This window comes from Sciurus carolinensis, chromosome 7 (genome assembly GCF_902686445.1).
Source record: "Sciurus carolinensis chromosome 7, mSciCar1.2, whole genome shotgun sequence".
NCBI lineage: Eukaryota > Metazoa > Chordata > Mammalia > Rodentia > Sciuridae > Sciurus > Sciurus carolinensis.
In genome coordinates, this window is record NC_062219.1 from 124,567,207 (window position 1) to 124,575,644 (window position 8,438).

At 37.9% G+C, this 8,438-nt stretch overlaps 1 pseudogene; it reads left to right on the forward strand.

The window, feature by feature from the left end:
• The first annotated feature begins 7,760 nt into the window (after positions 1–7,760).
• Positions 7,761–8,123, forward strand: LOC124987981 (transmembrane protein 230-like; annotated as a pseudogene).
• Positions 8,124–8,438: the final 315 nt, after the last annotated feature.

Sequence of the window (8,438 nt, forward strand, 5' to 3'; positions counted from 1 at the left end):
TTCTGACTGGATGACAAATACATTTCCTACAAAATTTTTCTTATTTTCTGTGGCATGAGTTTTTATCACCTTTACCATGGTTATTAAAATATCTGTTTTAATCATGGTTTAATTCATTTCATTACTTTTTAAATATTATATGCCTTTTGCTCTATGCTTCATGTAGTCAAAAATGTTTGTTAACCTAATTTTAATAAATTTTCTCTGTTGTGAAAAGATGTTTAATATCTTTATTGCATGAGATATTGTAATTTAACTCTTGATTGTGATGTGAGTAAGGATTAAACTCCTTTCCCTTTTACTATATGGATTTTTAGGTGTTATAGTAATATATTGAAACTTCATCTTTCTCCATTGAATTATTTTGGCATCTTTGTCAAAAAGCAATTGGTAATAAAAATGTGGTCCTATCAGTGGACTTTACTATGTTCAAAGTGTTCTATGTGTCTTTTCTTACACCAACACCATGATTTATTGACAACTGTAATTTCCCAAGTCTTGAAATAAAATATTTTAAGCCTTCCAATTTTGTTCATGTTTACCAAAATGATTTAGCTAATGTAGTTTTTTCTAGTTTTGATCTTACGTGTCCCTCACATGTTGGCTTGATCCTTATTACTCTTCTATAGAGTCTATCATTAGTGTCATTGAAGGCATATAAACAATTATTTCCTTAATATATAAAGGTATAATTTTGACAACATGTTGTGTGGATAACATTCAAATAGGATACGTTTTATACTAAGCACACAAAGAGGAAGAGGAAATAGAAATATAGAGGTAGCATTTCTACTGTTCACTGAAATTGTGTTAGTAGTTTCCAAAGTAGTTTACAGTAAGACCAGATGTATATGGTAAGTCCTTCAAGCAACCATTCAGTAAACTTAAGAAAAACTCTTAAGTAGATTAACATACTACTAAATATCCACATGAAACATGCAGAATAAGTAAAGGGAGAATTGAGGAACAAAAATATATGAGATACATAGAACACAAATAGTAAAATGACAAAGTCAACTGTATAAATATTAACATTAAGTGGAAGTGGAATAACCAAGTCAAACACAAGGTACAAATTGTTGCCTTGGGTAAAACAACAGACTATGCTAGCGGAGACACAATTCAAAGTCATAAATACATTAAAATCTCAAATGTGAACCACTGTTACATTAACAGTAACTATGATAAATCTGGAGTACTAATACAAATCTCAAACAAAATAGCCTTTTTAATGATAGTAGTGATAAAACATGGGCATTTTGTAACAACTAGTTAGTTAGCTTTCCATCACTGGTACGAAAAGCATAAGGTAATAAATTTATAATGTGGAAAGGCTTATTTGGGTTCCCAGTTTCAGAGATTTCAGTGGATGGGCAGTTGGTCCTGCTGCCTTGGGGACTGTGGCCCCATGAACATCACACTGGGGAACACGTTATGTACCCAACTGCTCACCTCATATTAGCCAGGGGACAAAGAAAGAGAAAATAGACTGGGTCAGGTACCAACATTCTCTCTAGGGCATGCCCCAATTGAGAGAACCTTTTCACACTAGGCCCCTCCTCTTGGAGGCTCTAACTCCACCTGAAAGTGCCCTGAGCTAGTGACCAAGGCTTTAACACAGGTCTGAGGGGGGACCCTTATTCAAATCATAGCAAATGATAAAAGTGTAAATCCACCAGAAAGATAGAACAAAACATACATGCACCTAATAACTATGAACCAAAAATAGAGATATATACCAAATATGTTTTTAGTCAACATTGTTCCTATAAAATTATATCACCTAGCAACATCTTGGCTCTCTTATTTTGAGTAAGTGCACTCTGTCACACAATACTGAATTGACCAAATGAGCTATTTCTCTGTATTCATGTTGGTAAGCAACACACAGCTATACAAGAATACAAACCTGGTGGAAATGAAGAGAGTAATGCAAATTTAGGAAATGTTAGTTGAAGACCTCCTCAATATTCCACAGTAAGGGATGGATTAAACTAATAAGTGAATGATAAAAAAGATTTGAAAAGCACTATAAGCCATATAAACCTAGTGGACACCTATAAACACTCCTCTCATAAACAGATAAAGATATGTTTTTCAAGTGCACGTGGAAGATTCTTCAGGTTGTGCCATATGCTTGTCTGTAGAGAAAATATTTATTCATTTGAAAGCATAGACATAATGCAAACATGTTCCATGATCATAGTGAAGTAAAATTAGTAATCAATCAAATAATAAAAGAAATCAGGAAAAGTCGCAAATGTGACATAATAAAATTAAAAGGAAGTCAGAACTCATTCTCAAGTTAATGAAAATGATGGAACAACACACCAAATCTATGAGATAGTAATCAAGGAGCAATTGGAGGGAAATTTATGGCAGTAAATTGGTAACTATAAATGCCTGCATTAAAAAGTAAGAAGGATTTCAAATAAATAACCAAGCCTTGCACCTTAAAGCACAGGAAAAAGAAGAGCAAAATAAATTCCAAACAAGACATAAAAACAGTAATGAGATAGTAGATAATAGCAGGAAAGAGTTGAAAATAATGAAGTAGAGAACAGAGAAGCAGTCAATGGAACCAAGTATGATGGTTTGGAAAAATGAACAGAAATGACAAAATTTCAGCTGGACACATTAAACAAAATGAGTCTAAAATAATTAGAATCAGAAAACCGTGTGAAATATTACAAATGTTGTGATATTAAAAACAATTTGAAGTATGCTGTGAACAATAGTGGACCAAAAAATTAGATAGCATATAAAAAGTGGACAAATGGCAGACAGACCACAAACTAGTAATGTTGGCTCAAGAAGAAATAGATATTAAGAACATACCTAGAGCAAGTGAAGACACTGAATTAGTAACAATATATTTTACAAAACTACCCACAAAGAAAACCCCTTCTCCAAATGACTTTACTGATGAATTATAACAAACAGGTAAAGAAAGGTACTGATGGCAGCTCAGGCTACTGGCTCACTATGGGAATTCTAGAGTTTGACAGCTTGGGTTTGAATCTTGGTTCTATCATTTATGAGTTGTAAGATGGTGGGAAAGGTTCTCAGTCCTCTGTGTCTGTGCTTCACCTTCTGTAAAATGGGGATGATGGTGACTGTTGTACTGACTACTCACTGTGGTTAAATAAGTGACTGTCATTAAAATAGTATAAACATAAAAATATTTAAGATACTCTGGAGGAGTCAATAATTATTCAGACATATGACATTTTAAACATTTGATTTCTTCTTTCCTCATGGGACATGTTCATCACTGGGAGAGAAACCTACCGCACCTGGGTTTTCTGTGAGCTGAAGGTGGAGGTATCCATCTCAGGCTGCAATGGCTTCTGCAGTTGCAGGCACAGAAACTGAATGATGGAAATTAAAGGACAGAAATACAGAAACAGTCCCCTTTCCTCAAATGGAAATGAAGGGTACTCTCCAGTGGCCACAATGGGGCTGTTCTTCTATCTGAGGAAGTCATAACCTGACACGAACCCCCTCATCTTCCTTGGCTCAGCTTTCTCTCCTGTCAGAAGTAGCACTTTGCCTCTGTGCCTCTCACAGTGGTCTTCAGCTATTATATGTGTTCTTTGTATACTGCAGAACGGTAGGAGAATTTACGTTGTCTTTGTAATATTTATTAATAAGTATAAAAAATTTCACTATGATGTGGAGGACGAAAGTGGGTAACAGATTACTGAAGTGATTAGTTTCAGGTGTGGCCAGAACTGTGGAGCTCTTACCCTTGGTCTCTCTCCAGAAGGAGAGTGGTCCTGGACCTGGTCACTTCTCACCCAAAGCTCTTGTTCTCTGAGAATGGTGCACATGTGACCCTGGCAGGTTATGCTAGGATGATGCTCATTTCAAGAGCCTCGACAACAACCCCTCTGTGCTGAGTTGTGGGGGGCTGCTCCTCTGGGACTTGCTGATGGATGGTGGGACTCTTGCACTGGGGGTTCTACACGTTGGACATCACTCAGGAGTACTGAGAAGGAAGGGAGGTTCTGACTGTGAATGTTACCAGGGAGAAGTTCTGGGATCTCACAAAACTGACCTTGCATGAAAATTTCCTGAGGGGTCAATGATCTTGGTTTTTACATCACAGCAAGTAACATTTGCTAAGGAAGAAAAAGAGACCTCCCTTTTTGCTTTTCAGGATTTTTTAGAGGGAATGCAGTTTTATTCTATAACCTGTATGAAATTGGACCATAGATACAGCTTTCTCATGGCTTCTTGTGAGAATTTGCCCAGCAATGGTTTTCTAGTTATGAAAGTCTGGGGTGACTGTCAGTCACTGGTCATCAATGAGGGAACAGAGGTGGCAGCCTCCTGTCATGGCATTCTTGTGATTCCTGCCTTGGTCAGAGATCTGTCATTGCCACGACTGACTGGATCTGCCCCACTGACTCCCAGCAAGAGCCAGGCATGGTGTTCCAGTTCTTTAGCATCAACATTGCATTTCCATCCCACAGCCCTTGTCTGCTCAGATTTCCCACCATCTGCAGCAGGTTCTCAAATGTGACTGTGCACAAGAACTGAGGGCACTTGCTGAAATTGCAGATTCCTGATTCCACCCCGGGGACCCTCTGTGGTAGAGATGGAGAATTTTCTTTCCAAGAAGAACTTCAGGTGTTTGGAGATCACACTTAGAGAAAGAGAATACTAAGAGCAGTGCTTCTGAAACTTAAGTATGTAAGCAAATTGTCTGGACACTTCCATTAAGTGCAAACCCAGATTCTGGAAAGGGACCCTGGTCCATTCATTATTGACTCATTCATGCATGGAATTCACTCATTCCCACCATGTCCCAGGGGGAGTTGGCACTGGTGGTCAAGCTTTGAGTTGCTTTGACCCAAAGATTTCTAAACTTTTCCTGGTCTTCAGAGAGCAACAATGCCAGGAACAATCTTGATCTTAAACTTATCCAATTCAGATGAAGTAGAACCCCTTCACTCACCTTCACTCAGTCAGGTCCCCATGGAGGAGAGGGCACTGCTCTGGTTTGCCAGGTGCTGAGTCTTTAGTTCATCAGATTCTCACTGTGGAGCGACTTGCATGTTGGGCCATGGAGGTCTCTGGCTAACTGCCAAGTGCATGAGCTTGATCACAGATCCTCAACCCTAGCTAAGCCTGCAGATTATTGCCATTCTAACAAAAGTCTTGGTTGCAACTCAATGAAAAAATTTTGTCAAAACTATCCAGCCTACTGATTCCTGTTTTTTTTTTCTGCACAAATTGATTGTTGTTTTCAACTGCCAAAATATTTACAGCATTATTATCATTATTAGATTGAATTTGTGTATGTGTACCGTGCCCAACATGATGTTTTGCTGTGAGCATGCCTTGTGAAATGATCACCAAAATCAAACTAGTTGACATATCACTTCAAGTACTTCCCATTTTCTTTCCTTCTTTCTTTTTGTATGTGTGTGGGTAGAATACTTAAGATCTGCCCTCTTAGCATATTTCAAGCATACAATGCAGTATTAGTAGTACAGTGAATATGCTGCATATTGTTAATGCATTACATCCCCAGTCCTTAGTCATGTGGCATATTTTAAGCATAGTGCTTTTTGACTAATATATTGCCCCAACACTAGATTTCATGGATAGCGAGATCATGCAGTATTTCTGTACCTGTCTTATTTTATTTAGCATAATGTCCTCCTGATTTCACCCATATTATTACAAAGGAGATTTCTATTGTTTTAAAAAATACTTGTTACAATTTGTTCCACAGTAGTAAATAACTACAATGTGCATTAGCAACCAAAGCGGGGTCCCATCAAAAAAAGAACAACTGTAAAACGATGGAGCAGCATTGGAGTTGGGCAGTGGGTGGACTTTAAAGAACTTCAAAGAGACTTTTTAGGAGAACCTGATTAGGAGAAACACTACTCCTAACTTGATTAGGAAAACCAGAACTTCAGTGTAAGGGACACAAACAGTACAAAGTATGAAGAAGAATAAAATTATGGCATTTGCTGGGAACTGAAAGGTGTTGGAGAATTTCATCCTAAGTAAAATCAGCCAATCCCCAAAAACCAAGGGCCAAATGATTTCTCTGATAAGTGGATGTTGATATATAACAGGGAGTGAGGGGAGGCAAGAATGGGGCAAGGATGGATTGTGTAGAGGAAAATGAGGGTTGGGCAGGGGGTAGGGGAAAGGAAAAATAATAGAATTAGCAAATATCATTACCCTATGTACATGTATGATTACGCAAATGGTGTGATTTCACATCTTGTACAATGAGAGAAATGATAGTTGTACCCTGTTTGGGTACAATGAATGAAAATTTAAGAAAGAGACATATAGAGCCCTCCAGTTCTATGGACAAGAAGCAGACAAGAAATTATGTAACTGCAAACACAGCTGCTTTTCACTGAAGGAAAAAAGACTGCAAAATATGTCAGTGTAGAGGCAAGAAAAAAGACTGGGTCCTAATCAAGAAATCTCCAGCATTTGTCTGGTGTGTTTGAACATTGCTGCAGACCAGGGGCTCCTTATCTACAACTGGCATATGACCTAATTTATGATTCTAAAGAAATTGTAAATTTCATCTATACTGTCAAATGTGTTATCATGAATTCATTACTAATAATCCCAGATCATCATTCTAACGTCTAGACTATTCATACTAGTATCCTTTGTGTCTTTGAGCAGTTGTGCTGGCTGTGTTGTCCAGAATAAAGTTACATAAGAACGGGGAGATCCAACATCTTTACTTTGTTGCTTATCCCCAGAAGAAAGTGTTGAGCCTTTCGTGACTGAGGCAGAGACTAGTCGTAGAATTTTATTACTCTCCTAACCTTGTTGAGAACCTTCCTTTCAATTCCTAGAGCCCTAGAGATTTTACCATGAGATAATGATGAATTTAAAAAAAAAACACTTTTCCTGTATTCCTTGTAATGAACTTCTGGCTTTTCACATTATTTAGCATAATGTCCTCCTGATATCACCCATATTATTGCAAAGGAGATTTCCATGTGTTGATATGGATTTTTTTTATTCTAAAACAAAAGACCAACTCTGATTTCCCATGATAGTATAAAATCATCAGTGGACAGATGTATGCTGCTGTTTGCATATTTTTGTACTTCACTTCCTAACATCTTTTTTTTTTTTTTTAGATTTTTCAGTCTAGGGTGATAAGGGATTTGGGCTATTGTTCTCTATCTTGTGATCTTTGACTAGTTTGGGAAGCAGGATAATATTGGTCTTTAGAAGGAATTGGGAGTTTTTCCATGTTATTATATCTGAAGGCATATTTATAATTCATAATACTTTAAATTATATGTTCAACATGCTTCACCCATGAGATCTTGAAGACCTGAAGTGTTCTCTGTGGGGAGTTTTTCAGTCACAAAATAAAAATATCTACAACTGGCATATGACCCATCATTTTTTCCTAATTTATGATTCTCAAGAAATTGTAAATTTCATCTATACTGTCAAATGTGTTATCATGAATTCATTACTAATAATCCCAGATCATCATTCTAACGTCTAGACTATTCATACTAGTATCCTTTCTTTCATTCTCAACATTGGCAATTTGCATTGTTTTTCCTCTAAATATAGGTAGAAGCTTATAAGATAATAAAAGTATTCTCTTATAAGCTGGTGCTTACTGGGTCGGTGGTTAGGTTGACTGTGCTATGAGGCCTGGGACGTGGTCGGTAGTCGTGGGCGAGTTCCCTGTCAGTCCCAGGCTTGGCGCGGTGCTCAGACTCTAGCTGTGTCAGCGTGTTATGATGCCATCTCATACTAACCTGACTACTGGAATCCCCAGTAGTAAAGTAAAGTATTCAAGGCTCTCCAGCACACATGATGGCTACATTGACCTTCAGTTTAAGAAAAACCCTCCTAAGATCCCTTATAAGGCCATTGAACTTGCCACTGAGCTGTTTTTGATTGGTGCCTTTCTCATTATCATAGGCTCCCTCCTGCTGTCAGGTACATCAGTGAAGTAGGGGAAAGACAGGGCCATTCCTGTTCTGATCATTGGCATTCTGGTATTCCTGCCACGATTTTACCATCTGTGCATTGCCTACTATGCATCTAAAGGCTACCGGGGTTACTCCTATGATGACATTCCAGACTTTGATGACTAACACTCACTTCAGCCCTGAGACAAGTTACAGTGGGACTGAACCCAGCCTTAAGATATTGAACAGAAACTATGGCGAAGGGCTGAGGAATTACACAGTTTGCAGATGTTTGACAAAACAATGGCCAGAGTTTATGGGTCCAAAAATGTTCACTGAGCTTAATTAGCAAATTAGGAAATGCTCTGTTTTTCATCTGGCCCTGGCAAAACTCAACAAGTTTTTCCCCATGAATGTGTATCATGGAAGAACTGCATTGCTAATTGTCTGGGAAAGCAGAAGGTTATTCTGTAGTGGAAAGTGTTACCATTCCCTCCCTCT